This window comes from Procambarus clarkii, chromosome 35, assembly GCF_040958095.1.
Source record: "Procambarus clarkii isolate CNS0578487 chromosome 35, FALCON_Pclarkii_2.0, whole genome shotgun sequence".
Taxonomy (NCBI): Eukaryota; Metazoa; Arthropoda; class Malacostraca; order Decapoda; family Cambaridae; genus Procambarus; species Procambarus clarkii.
In genome coordinates, this window is record NC_091184.1 from 23,147,611 (window position 1) to 23,165,217 (window position 17,607).

The following is a 17,607-nucleotide window of genomic DNA, read 5'->3' on the forward strand; positions in this document are numbered from 1 at the left end:
AAGTTTCATGCAAATCGTCCGATAAAAAAAAATTGAAAAAAATTAACTTAAATGTTTTTCTAATAAAACTAATTATAATATTTTTTTAATGTATGCTATTGTGATAGCAAAGAGTCAAAGACTTTATTATTTTCTTATGTATTTTCAACTAACATAAACGTTTGAATACCTTTTACGTTTTTATTCAAATTACATGAAACTTACACCTTATATGTAAAGTGTATGTATCTAAACTCCCAACTTATGGTTTGTTCCTAAGTTCATTTATTGATTTTATAATAGCAATAAACATGACACATTTGCATAATTTTTTGGGGGAACTTTGAATATTTGTATTAGGAAAACTAAAGATGTTTTGGAAACTCCATAAGTTACGAACCTTTATTATATGCTAATGTATCAGAAAAGTGCCATAGAATGATTATATCTGAAAGGTGTGTTGTTTTATTCAAACTTAAAAATGTGTAAAATTCGTTGAAAAAAAAAAATTCTCCCTTGCTATTTACGCTGCAGTACTGAAACTTGGAACAATTGCCGCGCTCCTCATAAACAACTAGTGAAAAAATATTGGTTGACATTGAACAACTTTTCCAAAACCAAAGTAATGCTTCCTATGTATTGCTTCCTCTTGGAATATCAAATAGGTATTTGTTTCTGGTGTGGTGCTCATGGGATCTGTTACAACCTTCTAGGTAGCTTTTAAGGACAGGATTGACATTAGTTCAGCGTTTTATATATATAAAATACACATGAGAGGATGTGCAGGAACTTAATATCTAACATATTCAGAGATTTGAGTAGGGGTACCGAGTGATGTCTGGGGCCAGAGTTGGATATTGTCTTAATAGTAGCTTTGTGTTGAGTAATTAGAGGACGTAAATGATTTTGGGTAGTAGAACCCCAAGCACAAATACCATAGTTGAGATAAGGATAGATGAGGGAGTAATAGAGTGTCACCAGGGCAGGGTAGTAGTGAAATATGTGACTAGAACCGCGCGCACCAGCTGCCAGGTGGCACTCTTGAGTGTCACCTGACAGGTGGTGCACGGGTGTCTAGTCACACAGGGTTTTTGGGGATTTTCCCGGAAGTTTTGGCGCGTTTCGGACGCGTGTGAGCGTGTAGTGTTTGGGTAAGTGGTCAGGAAAGCGAGTGAGTTATGTTGATGAGTGCCAGGTGGAGCGCGCCGTTATCGTCACAGCGCGGGTGTCTAGTCACAGGGGGTTTGGGATGGGATTTTCCCGGAAGTTTGGCGCGTGTCGGAGGCGGTCTTGAGTGGCGGGTGAGCAGGTGCGGCCCCTCGCTCTAGACGTGGTCAGGAAAGATGGGAGTAGTGTGAGAGTAAGTGGTAGAGTAAGTGATAGAGTAAGAAAATAGAAGGAAGAGAGAGGAAGGAGTAAAAGAATATGTATGCGTGTTTTGCGTAGCCTTAATCCAGTGTGCGATAATAATAATTTTGTTGATCGTGAGTTAGTGTGTAGATGCGAGGAGAAGGCGGCACAGTCTGTTATGTTGTTTTGGGTGGGGGCTGGATGGAGCTTCCCCTCGTCGGGGAGAGAGTGCTCTGGGCCATTATGTGGTTAGACAAACCCATTAACTACCCTACAGGAAGGCCTTAAGTGGTGTTGTAAGAAATGCATGGAAAAGACACTGGAGTACACCTGGCTTTTTTCTGTGTGTTCGGGTCATGAAAGAGTGAAGCAACTCTCGTTGTGAGACTGCAGTAGGTCATTATGCGGTTAGACAAACCATTTATCTCTCCCTACAGGAAGTGCGAGGATGGGGGCAAAGTCTCCTGCAGGAGGGGAGTGTACCATTACCTTAAGCGTTTTTCAATGTCCGCGGAGGGGTAAGCGTACGGGTCGCAGGTTGGAGCCCGACTGATCAACTTTCCAACTAGCTCGGGTATTTCTCCTCCAACACCCGGAAGTGGTGGGGCACCCATTACCAATGCGTTTCGCCAGGGTCCGCGACTCTCTCTATCTGTCTCTGTCTCTGTCTCTCTGTCTCTCTCTGTCTCTCTCTCTCTCTCTCTCTCTCTCTGTCTCCCTGTCTCTCTCTCTCTATCTGTCTCTGTCTGTCTCTCTGTCTCTCTGTCTCTCTGTCTCTCTCTGTCTCTCTCTCTGTCTCCCTGTCTCTCTCTCTCTCTCTCTCTCTCTCTCTCTATCTGTCTCTGTCTCTGTCTCTCTGTCTCTCTCTGTCTCTCTCTCTCTCTCTCTCTCTCTCTCTCTGTCTCCCTGTCTCTCTCTCTCTATCTGTCTCTGTCTCTGTCTCTCTGTCTCTCTGTCTCTCTGTCTCTCTCTGTCTCTCTCTCTGTCTCCCTGTCTCTCTCTCTCTCTCTCTCTCTCTCTCTCTCTCTCTCTCTCTCTCTCTCTCTCTCTCTCTCTCTCTATCTGTCTCTGTCTCTGTCACTCTGTCTCTCTGTCTCTCTGTCTCTCTCTCTGTCTCCCTGTCTCTCTCTCTCTCTCTCTCTCTCTCTCTCTCTCTCTCTCTCTCTCTCTCTCTCTCTCTCTCTCTCTCTCTCTCTCTCTCTCTCTCTCTCTCTCTCTCTCTCTCTCTCTCTCTCTCTCTCTCTCTCTCTCTCTCTCTCTCTCTCTCTCTCTCTCTCTCTCTCTCTCTCTCTATCTCTCTCTCCCTCCTTCATATTGTTCATTCATTCATAGTTCCTTTTCATTTAAACTATTTCAGTTTTACATATATAAACAAAGCCATGGAGTAGTTTTTACTAATACATCTTCTCTAGTATCCAATGATTTTCTTCGAGATTTAAAAACACAGCTATTTCAAACATATTAAAATACGATAATTTGGTATCGAGCTTCAGCTCCTATCCAGCCTTAGTCCCCTGCCCTATAATGAATACTAACAGTTCTATCCCTCTAAAATTAAAAAATAATCATATTTCAAACATAGTTCAATACAGTAATTTAGTTACCGAGCTCCAGCTCTTGTCCTCCACCTTACTTCCCTCACACATCTTCGTTAATACCTATTCAATTTCCCTGAAATTTCTACCCTCTGTATTTCAGACTTAGTTTAGTAAATCCAAACAATTATCAAACTCTAGCTCTTGTCCCCGGCTTAGTTCATTTGTACAAGATCGTTAGTAACAGATCAATTTTCCCGAAATTTAAAGCAGACATACTTCAAAGTTAGTAAATAATATCAAGTCAGTTACTGAGCTCTAGCTCTCGGCCCCCAACTTAGTTCTCTCTCGTATATTTGTAAATAACCCAGCAATTTCACTGTAATTTCTACCCTCTGTATTTCATAGTAAATATGATGTAAACAATTATAAAACTCTAGCTCCTGTCCTCTGTCCAAGTCCACTCCTGTAAATTTATTACTATCAGTCCAATTCTCCTGAGATTTGAACACCAACTACATTTTCAGTCATAGCAAATAAAAACCGGTTCAGTTATCAAGTTTCAACTCTTGCCCCCCTCAGCTTAGTTCATTTTTTGTACAAGTTCTTTATTTTCCAACTAAATCACCTTGAGATTTAAGATCGCTTTATTTCTAACGTAGTAAAATTAATCTGGACATTAACCAAGCTCCATTTCCTCAGTCTTAGATCATCGAACATAATTATATCCGTTCAAGCCCCTCTCCAGCCTAACTGTTTATCAGAGTAAACACCATCCACAGCACGAGTTTACACGCAACATCAACCATTAGTAATCGTTCGATCCAACAGAAAAAACAGAGACTCGTGTTAACATAATAGGTGAAAAAAGTTAATCTTTCTCTTATCACGTTTTATTCAATGACTGGTAGACACATACATATTTATCTTGGTAAAAACAAAACATATTAACTGTCCGACAGACAGACAGACAGACAGACAGACAGACAGACAGACAGACAGACAGACAGACAGACAGACAGATGGACATAGGTGAAAAAAAGTTAATCTTTCTCTTAACACGTTTCATTCAATGACTGGTAGGATCATACATATTTATCTTGGTAAAAACAAAACATATTAACTGTCAGACAGACAGACAGACATAACACTCAGCTTAAAGCAGTTATCAGCGGAGTTTCAAAAAGTTTTTGCTGGCTTTAGACTTAGATTTTAGATTTTTGCTAGCTTTTTTTTCTATAGTTAGACGAACATTCGTTCGTTTAATCTGTCGTTTAGGTGGGGGAGGAGCGATTATTTCACGCTCAACCTCACTATCACACTCGCTATCACTGGTGGTGGTGTCAATATAGCGGGATCTATTAAGATCGTCTCCAACTCGAATCCTTCGTAGAGGAGTAAAGTTTTCATCATCACTACTTATTATCACAGTCTGAGACATAGTGCTACACTCATCACGAGGTCTAGCCCGAGATGTGGCTTTGTGTGGACTTAGTTTAGAGTTGCGGGATGTGGAGGAGGAGGGACGAGCACTGGGTTCAGGGTCACGGTTAGCAGACATACCTTGGAGTGGGCTAAGTTGAGGGTTGAGGAAAAGATTCACATCAACGTCAGTCAGCAATCCACGTTGCTGACTGTCTGTAAGCATTATACGCTCACCCAGTAAAGCTTCTACATTCAGATCATTTTCGGTTTGAGTAGCGGGGTTATCCTCTGAGAGTGAAATACCGGCAAACACCGAATCATCGAGACCTCCGCTCATAGTCATGAGATCTGGATACTCACCACTCTGTGAAATATCCTCACTCATTCTCACCACTACTTCTTCTTCTTCAGTCCTATTATCCCTAGCAGTACTGCTAGTAGTAGGGTGACTACTTACTCCACACCCCACAGTTAAAAGGCTGGGGGACAACACCTCTTCAACGGTGTTCATAAAATATATTACCTCACCACCCCTCTGATCGGCAGTAGGAGTGGTTGGTACACAATGAGGGATTGTGTTACTACTACTACTTCTTTCACCACAATCTCCACCAGCCGGAGCAGTAGTGGGGTGAGTAGGGAGACACACACGCGCGGGGCGTGTGGCGACACCTGTCGCGACCTGGTCGCTACGGCTGGAATCACCAGTGTGTGAGGGGAGGTTTACACCGTAGTCGACGGGAGTAGGGGGAGAGGACACAGACACCTCCCCCGTGTTTGTGTGTATGTGGGTGGTTCCCAAGAATATAAAGATGTTACCACCAGAGGTGGATCTGGTGGGTCCACCACTGCTGCTGCTGCTGCTGCTGCTGCTGTTGCTGCTGCTGCTGCTGCTGCCAGCTTTCTCCAGATAATCTAAAAAAAAAAGTTTACATTACTAGCATAACATTACCACCATAACACACACACACACACACACACACACACACACACACACACACACACATTATTGTTATTATTTCTTACATCAACATTAGCAAACAACATCAATAAGCATCTTAGCACAATATGACTCAACTTAAGGGAAACGTACCTCGTATTATTGCAATAGCCTGTCCTAAGCGCTCATCCCCCTCTGAGTGAGGAGAGGCCACACCATTGGAGGCACCAGAGGCACGCGCGGTCATCTTGGATTGTGGGTGGGTGGGTGGGTTGTGACGGAGTGTTGGCCCTGACAGGTCAAGGGTGCGCTATATACCCCCCGTTCACGAGGCTGCCTCCTTACCACACACCTCCATCTCCCTCGGCCTTAATAATAATAATAATAATACATAAGGATAATATAAAGAAACAACTTTGGATTTGTTTTTATTAAGAGATGATTGGAAGAAGTAGATGTGCTATATCTCCACGACATACAGGACATTTATCATATCGTGTTACACAATCCAAACATACAACCATATGCCTACATGGAATGAGAACCGTGTTTATTTCTTGAGAGAAACATACCTTACAATAAAACCTAGCTGCACCGTGCACTGCATTCTCTTCCTCTCCTTCATCTACCTCCACTACAGGGGGAACTGGGCGGGGGAAAATAACACCTTGGGATGATAATACTTCTAAGGGAGATTCAGTTACTGCACCTGTGTCCTCACTTTCACCCACACCATCTAAAAACCACAACATAACCTCTACACAGTTAGATTCGCTAAGGAGAGGTAATACATCCTTTTTAATCTTGAGGTATTCTCTTAGTGCACCTCGCAGGGCGATGTAAGGAAATCCTACAGTAGCGGCGAGTCCATTGTAATAATCGAGGCCGTGCAGGAGCGCATTTAACAGTGTTTCATCGACTGACACTGTCGGTTGAGGAGGTGAGAAAGGAACTGCATTTTTAATGAATGCACGATCTTTCTTCAAGTTTAAGTATACACAGCGTGGGTAGTACCGAGCGTGGAGAGTCCAGGGGTCGTCTGAAGGTGTGAAGTTGACAAGCCCACCACCGCAATAAAAGCATCGTATATGGTCTCCAACTCCTAAGAAAAAAGAAATATATATATATATATATATATATATATATAAAATGAGAAAGTAAATAAATGTGAAAGTGAATACTAACACGTCTCAAACAGAGTGGGTTTGTGTGATTACATTAAGACATCAATAATAATAATAATAATAATATCTTCCAATACTTACCACAAGAGAAAAAGCCAGCTCGAGATAATTCTGCCGGAGACTGCCCGCACATATCAGGCCAGATGATGCCGAATGATGCCAACCGAGACTTATACCCTGCCATCTCTGGGTAAATGGGCATAGAGAATGGTAGAATTCCAGAGTTTTCCTCACTCCATTCCACAGTACCTACAATTATTAAAATAATAATAATAATATATATATATATATATATATATATATATATATATATATATATATATATATATATATATATATATATATATATATATATATATACACGCATACCGTTCCTATAAACACACACACACACACACACACACACACACACACACACACACACACACACACACACACACACACCACACACACACACACACACACACACACACACACACACACACACACACACACACACACACACACACACACAGAGGAAAGAGGAACTGCTAGCAAGGAAGTGTTGTCTAAAAGGTGTAGAGAAGTTCAAGAAAATATTCCTGCAGAGGGATATGACAAGGGAAGAGAGAATACGGACAGCAGACGCGAGGAAGGAGCGCAGGAAGAGAGAAGGAAATCAGAGTACCACAACCCAGAACCCTACAATCCCAGAGGGAAGTGGAGAACCCTCCTCAAACAGTGCAACAGCCACAGGGATTGGGGCACCACCCCCAAATTCTACCCAACAGACACCCAACCTGCCCCATCCCCTGTCAGCCCCCCACTAAGTACCCACCTAGGGCACCCTCCCCCCACCCACCCCCCACCCCCCACTCACCCCCCTTCTCCCCCTCACCCCTCTCCCCAGGACCTCCCTTCTCCCCCATCCCCCATGCCCTCCCTTCTCCCACATGCCTTCCCGTCTCTCCCACCCCCATGCCCTCCCTTCTCCCCCTCCCCCCTAAGCCCCCCACTCTCCCCCACCCCACCTAAGTCTTCCCCTCTCCCCCACTCCCCTAAACTCTCCCCTCTTCCTCACCCACCTCAGCCCTCCCTTTTCCCCCACGCCCCCCAAGCCCTCCACCCTTTTCTCTTCCCCCAAGCCCCCCCATCTCCCCTATCCCCCACAGCCTCTCCTCCCCCCATGCTTCCCCAACCCTCCCTCTCTTACCCACCCCCTGTACCCTCCCCCTCTTATCCACCCCCTGTACCCTCCCCCTCTTATCCACCCCCTGTACCCTCCCCCTCTCCCCCACCACCCCAAGCCCTCCCTCCTCCACCAATCCCCCCGTGCCAGGTCCCCCCAGCTCCCACTCACCCCAGATCCCAAAGGTCCCCCCCAGAAAAGAAGCAGAAGAGAGTCAGTTTCAGGGTGATGTACTCGAACATAGATGGGATCACAAGCAAGACAAGTGAACTAAGGGAAAGAGCACAAGAAGTTAACCCAGATGTAATCGGACTCACTGAAACAAAACTCTCTGGAATCATAACGAATGCCGTGTTTCCCCAGGAGTATACAGTAATAAGGAAAGAGAGGGAAGGTAGAGGAGGAGGCGGAGTGGCCCTACTCATGAGAAGGGAATGGAGTTTTAAGGAGATGGCCATCCCGGGCTGTGAGGAGTTCAGAGACTACATAGCAGGCACCATAACAATGGGAGGACCAAGAATAGTAGTAGCAGTAATATACAACCCTCCACCAAATGACAGGAGACCCAGTCAAGAGTATGAAAACAACAACAAGGCAGTTAACACTATAATTGAGAGGGCAGCCTCTGCTGCCTGTAGAAATAGATCCCACCTGCTCATCATGGGCGACTTCAATCACGGAAAGATTGACTGGGAGAACAAGGAACCGCATGGAGGCGAGGATACGTGGAGAGCCAAACTAATGGAGGTGGTGACAAGCAACTTTTTAACGCAGCATGTCGGAGAACCCACAAGGATGAGAGGCAATGATGAACCAGCGAGACTCGACCTAGTCTTCACTCTGAACGACTCCGACATAAGAGAAATCGGTTTTGAGGACCCAGTAGGAATGAGCGACCACAGTGTACTGGTGTTTGAGTACTTGATTGAAGAAGGGTTATTGAACTCGAGGAGGGATACCGAAACCAAAAGGTTAGCATACCGAAAGGGAAACTATGAGGGGATAAGAAAATTCCTAACAGATATAGCATGGGAAACAGAGCTCAGGGGAAAGACGGCCCAAGATATGATGGATTACATCACGCAGAAGTGCAAGGACGCAGCAAACAAGTTTGTCCCAGTCCAAAAGGAAAACAGAGAAATGAAGATGAGAAACCCATGGTTTAATCAAAGATGTAGGCTAGCTAAGCAGCAAAGTAAAAGGGCATGGAGAAACTATAGGAATAACAGGACACTGGAGAGCAGAGAAAGATACCAGAATGCCAGGAATGAATATGTCAGGATGAGAAGAGAGGCAGAAAGACAATACGAAAATGACATCGCAAGCAAGGCAAAGACTCAGCCTAAATTGTTGCATAGCCACATTAGGAGAAAAACAACAGTAAAGGAACAGGTTATGAGATTAAGGATAGGGGCGGAAGGATTCACTACAAATGACAAGGAAGTGTGTGAGGAATTGAATAAGAAATTCCAGGAGGTCTTCACCTTAGAACAAGGAGAAATTCCAGAGGTAAGTGAGGGAATAGCTAACCAGGAACCACTGGAAGAGTTTGAGATTACCAGTGGGGAAGTAAGGAAGTGTTTACTAGAGTTGGACGTGACGAAGGCTATAGGCCCAGATGGAATCTCCCCTTGGGTTCTAAAGGAAGGAGCAAGAGAACTGAGCCTACCACTCTCCATAGTGTATAACAAATCACTGGCAACAGGGGAACTGCCAGATACTTGGAAAGCAGCTAACGTAGTCCCGATATACAAGAAAGGGGATAGACAGGAGGCACTGAACTACAGGCCAGTGTCCCTAACCTGCATACCATGCAAGCTGATGGAGAAGATTGTGCGAAAAAAACTAGTGGAGCATCTGGAGCGAAGGAACTTTGTAACACAGCATCAACATGGGTTCAGGGATGGCAGGTCCTGCCTCACAGGGTTACTTGAATTCTACGACCAGGCAACAAAAATAAGGCAAGAAAGAGAAGGGTGGGCAGACTGCATATTTTTGGATTGTCAGAAAGCCTTTGATACAGTGCCACACAAGAGGCTAGTGCGAAAGTTGGAGATGCAGGCTGGAGTGAGAGGGAAGGTACTCCGGTGGATAGAGGAATACCTAAGCAACAGGAGACAACGAGTCTGTGTGAGGGGTGAGGTCTCAGATTGGCGAGACGTCACAAGTGGAGTCCCGCAGGGGTCAGTCCTTGGACCTATACTGTTTCTGGTATATGTAAATGATCTCCCAGAGGGTATAGATTCGTTCCTCTCAATGTTTGCCGACGATGCAAAAATTATGAGGAGGATTGAAACAGAGGATGATAGTAGGAGGCTACAAGATGACCTGGATAGACTGAGTGAATGGTCCAACAAATGGCTGTTGAAGTTCAACCCGAGTAAATGCAAAGTAATGAAACTAGGCAGTGGAAACAGGAGGCCAGGCACAGGATACAGAATAGGAGATGAAGTACTTAATGAAACAGACAGAGAGAAAGATCTAGGAGTTGATATCACACCAAACCTGTCTCCTGAAGCCCACATAAAGAGAATAACGTCTGCGGCATATGCGAGGCTGGCTAACATCAGAACGGCGTTCAGGAACCTGTGTAAGGAATCATTCAGAATCTTGTACACCACATATGTAAGACCAATCCTGGAGTATGCGGCCCCAGCATGGAGCCCGTACCTTGTCAAGCACAAGACGAAGCTGGAAAAAGTCCAAAGGTATGCTACTAGACTAGTCCCAGAACTAAGAGGCATGAGTTATGAGGAAAGGCTGCGGGAAATGCACCTCACGACACTGGAAGACAGAAGAGTAAGGGGGGACATGATCACAACCTACAAAATCCTCAGGGGAATCGACCGGGTAAACAAGGACGAACTTTTCAACACTGGTGGGACGCGAACAAGGGGACACAGGTGGAAGCTGAGTACCCAAATGAGCCACAGAGACGTTAGAAAGAACTTTTTCAGTGTCAGAGTAGTTAGCAAATGGAATGCATTAGGAAGTGATGTGGTGGAGGCTGACTCCATTCACAGTTTCAAATGTAGATATGATAGAGCCCAATAGGCTCAGGAATCTGTACACCAGTTGATTGACGGTTGAGAGGCGGGACCAAAGAGCCAGAGCTCAACCCCCGCAAGCACAATTAGGTAAGTACAATTAGGTAAGTACACACACACACACACACACACTCACACACACACACACACACACACACACTCTTATTATCAAGCTATTCACAATGACTATACAAGCAACGTTATTCACAGCGACTATGAGATAACACATAATTGTGATGGATACTTACAACTGTTGGTTGAATTTCCATCTCTTTCCAGTTGCAGGACGGAGTATGTGAAATTCAATCCATAGGCGTAGACCATGTTGCTTAGCGCAATGCTGACATTTTCAGTACGTTTACCGGTGATGAAAGGACAGTGCGGGGCTGCAGTTACATGACGACTGCGGGGGGTGTCCTCCCCCTCCACCCATCCTCCAATTAAGGCGTAACAGAAACTGCATATGCAGTAATCCACGGATTTGGTGAAGTAGAATCCATCACTGGCTAAATCCGGAGGCAGAAGCCAGTCAACACGCCATCCCACAAAGGTGTCTAACCTCATCTGCTCACAACGCAAACGTTCCATGCTTCGGAAAGTTTTGCTGCGAAAGACATCCATGCTGGGTCGAACACTCAAAATTGTGGTAAAGGTTTGACCGTTTCCGGGCTATTTATCCTCGAGAATGGGGTGACGCAGATCGCTACATATTCATTGAGAAATCTATGTATAAGCTTAATGGTAAACCCAATTAGTTTAAGCAGGGGTATTGGGAAAGATGAAATAGATGGTATCACACGGAATGAAAAAAAAAAAAATCTAATCTCTTCTATCCAGTAGCGGATTAAAGTTTGCACTCCCACTAAACACCGCTCGAGGGAGTAGTTTTTTTGGATAAATATGTTATATATATATATATATATATATATATATATATATATATATATATATATATATATATATATATATATATATATATATATATATATATATCGTTGGATATTGTCTTCTGTGACGGCGGTGTCATGTTCGAGTCTCGACCCTACTCTCACGGTGTGTAGAGTAATCATCTCCATGATTTGGGCGATCATTGTAAGTTGAACTATTCTTATGCGAACTGTCTCAAGAATTCACAATCTTCTTACATCCATGGTTTTGTCTATTATGCAGTTATTCTTGTTCAACATTTCTCTTGTTAGAGTGATGACAAGAGCCTGATAATCACCTCCACAGCTTGGTTGGTTGGTGTCTTACCTATGTACTTAGATTGAAGGTTGCATCCTTCATGGGGGCAAGTGTACAAGTATGCAACGATTGACTGCTGTAGAGGGTTCTCCTTCGGAACTGTTTTGATAAGGAGTTTGGAAGACTTCTTGTTTTGTAGAATATTATCGGGTCTATGTTTGGTTGGGAGTAGTGCATATTATATATATATATATATATATATATATATATATATATATATGTTACACCTTAGATTAATTTCTATAGTGAAGGGATATACCAAACTCTCCACAACTTAGAAAAAACACAGCTTGGTGCGAAGTTAATATAAAACCTCATTGTTGAGAATATAGTATTACACAGATCTTACTGCTAGAATGTACTATAATCCGCATTTATTAAATAATAATAATAAATAATAAATAAATAATATAAAATATGAAACTATGGAGTATGGTTAATCATTAATTGGAAACTATCCCGGGAGCCTGCGCGCACGCGCCTCACACACACGACGAGGATAAAAGGGGTTGAGTAGATCACACTAATTCATTACGACCCGCTCATCGCTCCCCTGTGTTTCATCTATAGCGCGTTCGGGAAAAAAAAAATGAACTCCACAGCCAAAATGAACTCTGTAGAAATTCATCACGGATACATGACGGATGAGGAGTTTAACAATCGAGAGTGTTGCATTGCCTACTCTGTAAATTGTATATCATGCTCTCCCTACGGCATGTCCCAGGACATTGCTGATAAATATTCTCACGCCACCGCTTACGCCAGAACGCAATTGTATAATCTAAAGAGATGCATCAGAGAAGACCGTCCAACACCTGGATCCATTCACATCAGTAGAGACAGTCAAGGACCAAGCCTAGTAGCCCTAGCAACGCAGTATGGATTAGGGAAGCCTATTGAGAGGAATGATATTGCTCAAGCCATTGCCGGTAAATCAAAAGATTACTCTATGGTTAAAGGACTGCGTGCTGATACGAAAGAAAACCGCATGTTATACTTGACGAAATCATTAGAAGAACTCTTATTGTATATTGAAGATACCGAGGAGATCACGAAAGTTATTCTTCCCTGGGGTGTGGGTATGTCAGGTTGGTGTGAAGATGCAGAGTGGGAAAGTACTCACCTCCCCATTATTCAAAATATGCAGGGGAGATTAAACCCTTATAACGTCAAAGTGATTTTAGTTCGCCCCAAGGAAACAGGAACGAAACAAAACAGGAAACCCAGTAACCTTCGCACGGTCGTATAAAGGGGCGGATGCTCGCTCCTCTCCAACTCACTTCCTCTACTCCACTCATCAGATAAGATGTTGACGACTGTAGCTGGCAGCATTTCATCTTTTTCGGAGTATTCTTACTCCGACTGCATCATCTATGATATGGACGCCTGTAGTGTGATGACAAGTGGGATTGTTGAAGAATTATGGACTCGTTTTCCCTATGCTCGCATTCATCGGAGCAAACTACCCTACAAAAATCGTGCAGAGAGAAGAGACCGAGCCCTGCCTGGAGAGATTGTCTATGGTGAACCCCCTCAATTCAACAACCGAATTGGTGATGACCCGCATCTACCTCATCTCATCGGATTAATAACTCATCACGCCGGAGGGAAATCATCTAAACCCCTGAACATGACGATGAAGGAAATCGAGTCGATATATGCTGTCGACCCGCACTACTACAGAGGCTTACAGTTGGATACAGAAGAAATGCGTCGCTATTGGTTTACAAAATCTCTGCGTAAGGCCTTTGCAATCATCTTAACAAGAGAAGAAGAATATAAAATTAACCGCATAATTTTCCCTTTTGGACTTGGGATGGGCTGTGGTCAGTACTGGAAGAGCTACAATCAAGAAGTGTGGAGGCAGAAATATCTACCCATAATGATGAAGTTGGAGCGGTATTATCATCGTCGCGGGTTGAAATTTGTGATGGTTGACTCTGCAAGCAATGCAATCCCTATAGCTTTGCCTACACATGGTGTGCTTACACATAAGTTAAGTGAAGGAGTTGCCTCTGCCTATCATCGGATGAAGAACAACAACTTGAACGCAGCTGAAGCTGGAGGTGAAACTACAAAACCTCATTGCAAAGCCGTGCCTATAATAGATCTCACGGAAGACATCGAAGTGATCGATTTAACAGTTGACTAGAAATATATATATATATATATATATATATATATAAACTATTGACTTTATTTATTTATTTACTATTGTTACCATTTTCCATGCTTGCAATTAAAAATAATATTATACTCTGTGTTTATCTTCCCGCTTTAACAAACAGTTGAGTGTGTTTATAGATGTGATAGAGGAATGAAAAGAGTAACTGATAACTCTATACTGTATATAATTCTTACACCCGCAAACTTGCGTTTAATAACTGTCAAGATGTGTTCAAGGTACATGCTCCATAAACTATCCAGTCTTAAAGACTGCAAAGTAGAAGGTGATTATCTGGCAATGGATGAGATACAACCTGGTGACTGTATAGTGTATGATATTCCTTCAATTCACACCCATTCAGGGGGAATGTCTTGCGAGATCTGGGAAATGTATCCTTATACACGACTACAGCGAGCGATCCAACCATTAACTAACTATGTGGTGGTGGCTGATCGCGTTAAAGTGGGAGGAGCGGTCTTTTCTCCTTCCCCCTCACCAGAAAGTTTACCACATGTTATAGCTATTGTGACCAGATATAGCGCAGGACCACCAATAGAAAATAATGCTGTTAACCAAAAAATTCTATTAGAGCAGTGTAGGGAGGATAGAGATTGTATAATGGAGGGACTCCGCAATGATACTAAGATCAAGAGACGATGGAGCTTTAAACTATGCATTAATCAAATTTTAAGCATGACTAAGCGTCATAATACAATCAAGCGCGTTAAAATTCCTTATGCTTTGGGAATGATTGACAGTGATGACTTGAATCCAGGTGAAAAGCTTGAATGGGAGGTTTACTACTACACAGCTCTGGCTCACTTAGCCATGGTGTTAAAAAAACATGGAAAACAGCTCATAATAGTTGAAAAAAAAAAACAAAAAAAACTATGAAACTCCACTGATAACTGCTTTAAGCTGTGTGTTATGTCTGTCTGTCTGTCTGACAGTTAATATGTTTTGTTTTTTACCAAGATAAATATTATGTGCCTATTTTCACCTATGTCCGTCTGTCTGTCTGTCTGTCTGTCTGTCCGCCTGTCTGACAGTTAATATGTTTTGTTTTTACCAAGATAAATATTGTGTGTGTGTCTACCAGTCATTGAATAAAACGTGTTAAGAGAAAGATTAACTTTTTTTCACCTATGTCCGTCTGTCTGTCTGTCTGTCTGTCTGTCCGCCTGTCTGACAGTTAATATGTTTTGTTTTTACCAAGATAAATATTGTGTGTGTGTCTACCAGTCATTGAATAAAACGTGTTAAGAGAAAGATTAACTTTTTTTCACCTATGTCCGTCTGTCTGTCTGTCTGTCCGCCTGTCTGACAGTTAATATGTTTTGTTTTTACCAAGATAAATATTATGTGTCTACCAGTCATTGAATAAAACGTGTTAAGAGAAAGATTAACTTTCACCTATTATGTTAACATGAGTCTCTGTTTTTCCTGTTGGATCGAATGATTACTAATGGTTGATGTTGCGTGTAAACTCACGCTATGGAAGGTGTTTACTCTGATAAACAGTTAGGCTGGAGAGGGGTTTGAACGGATATAATTATGTTCGATGATCTAAGACTGAGGAAATGGAGCTGGGTAATGTCCAGATTAATTTTGCTACGTTAGAAATAAAGCGATCTTAAATCTCAAGGTGAATTAGTTGGAAAATAAAGAACTTGTACAAAAAAAAAAAAAATGAACTAAGCTGAGGGGGGCAAGAGTTGAAACTTGATAACTGAACCGGTTTTTATTTACTATGACTGAAAATGTAGTTGGTGTTCAAATCTCAGGAGAATTGGACTGGTAGTAATAAATTTACAGGAGTGGACTTGGACAGAGGACAGGAGCTAGAGTTTTATAATTGTTTACATCATATTTACTATGTAATACAGAGGGTAGAAATTACAGTGAAATTGCTGGGTTATTTACAAATATACGAGAGAGCTAGAGCTCAGTAACTGACTTGATATTATTATTTACTAACTTTGAAGTATGACTGCTTTAAATTTCGGAAAAATTGATCTATTACTAACGATCTTGTACAAATGAACTAAGCCGGGGACAAGAGCGGGAGATGGCTTTGTTTATATAAGTAAAACTGAAATAGTTTTAATGAAAGGAACTATGAATGAATGAACAATACGAAGGAGAGAGAGAGGGAGAGAGAGATAGAGCGAGAGAGAGACAGGGAGACAGAGAGACAGAGAGAGAGAGAGAGAGAGAGAGAGAGAGAGAGAGAGAGAGACAGGGACAGAGACAGAGACAGACAGAGAGACAGATCGTTACTCTTAAAATGTAATTTGGGCAAAGAACGAACGAAGTTGCTATATTCTCCACGTTACATTAATGATATTGGGTAAAGAACGAAGTTAGCATATTGGTCGTGTTACCTTACAAGGATGTAAGGGTGAGAGTGAAGGCGGGCTTGAAAATTGACATGGTGATCATCCTCTGATGCGTTGTCAGTCTAAGTGAAATGGAGAAAGATATGTGAACAGCGGCAGCAGGAGAAAGGAAAATGATGTTACTTTCCCCAACTATTAAATGATCTGGAGAGAGAGAGAGAGAGACAGAGACAGAGCTAGAGATAGAGAGAGAGAGACATGGAGACAGAGAGACTGAGACAGATAGTGAGAGAGAGAGACAGGGAGACAGAGATAGATAGAGAGAGAGAGAGAGAGTCGGAGACCCTGGCGAAACGCAATGGTAATGGGTGTCCCACCACTTCCGGTGTCGTAGGAGAAATACCCAGACTAGTTGGAAAGATGACCAGTCAGGCTCCAACCTGCGACCAGTACGCTTACCCCGTCGCGACATTGAAAAACGCTTTAGGTAATGGTACACTCCCCTCCTGCAGGAGACTTTGCCCTCATCCTCACACACACACACACACACACACACACACACACACACACACACACACACACACACTTAGCTCTTCCTGTAGGGGATGTTAATGGTTTGTCTAACCACATAATGACCCGCTGCAGTCTCACAACGAGAGTGACTTCTCTCTTTCTTGACCCGAACACGGAAAAAGCAGTCAGGCTCCAACCTGCGACCAGTACGCTTACCCCGTCGAGACATTGAAAAACACTTTAGGTAAAGGTACACTCCCCTCCTGCAGGAGACTTTGCCCTCATCCTCACACACACTTAGCTCTTCCTGTAGGGGACGTTAATGGTTTGTCTAACCACATAATGGCCCGCTGCAGTCTCACAACGAGAGTGACTTCCCTCTTTCTTGACCCGAACACAGAAAAAGCCAGGTGCAGTCCCGTGTCTTTTCCATGCATTTCTTACAAACATCACTTAAGACCTTCCTGTAGGGGAGTCAATGGGTTTGTCTAACCACATAATGACCCAGAGCACTCTCTCCCGACGAGGGGAAACTCCATCCAGCTCCCATCCCAAAACAACATAACAGGCTGTGTTGCCTTCTCTCATCTACACACTAACTCACGATCAACTCTTTTACTCCTTCCTCCATCTTCCTTCTATTTTCTTACTCTATCACTTACTCTACCACTTACTCTCATCTTTCCTGACCACTTACCTTAACCCCCGAGGACTG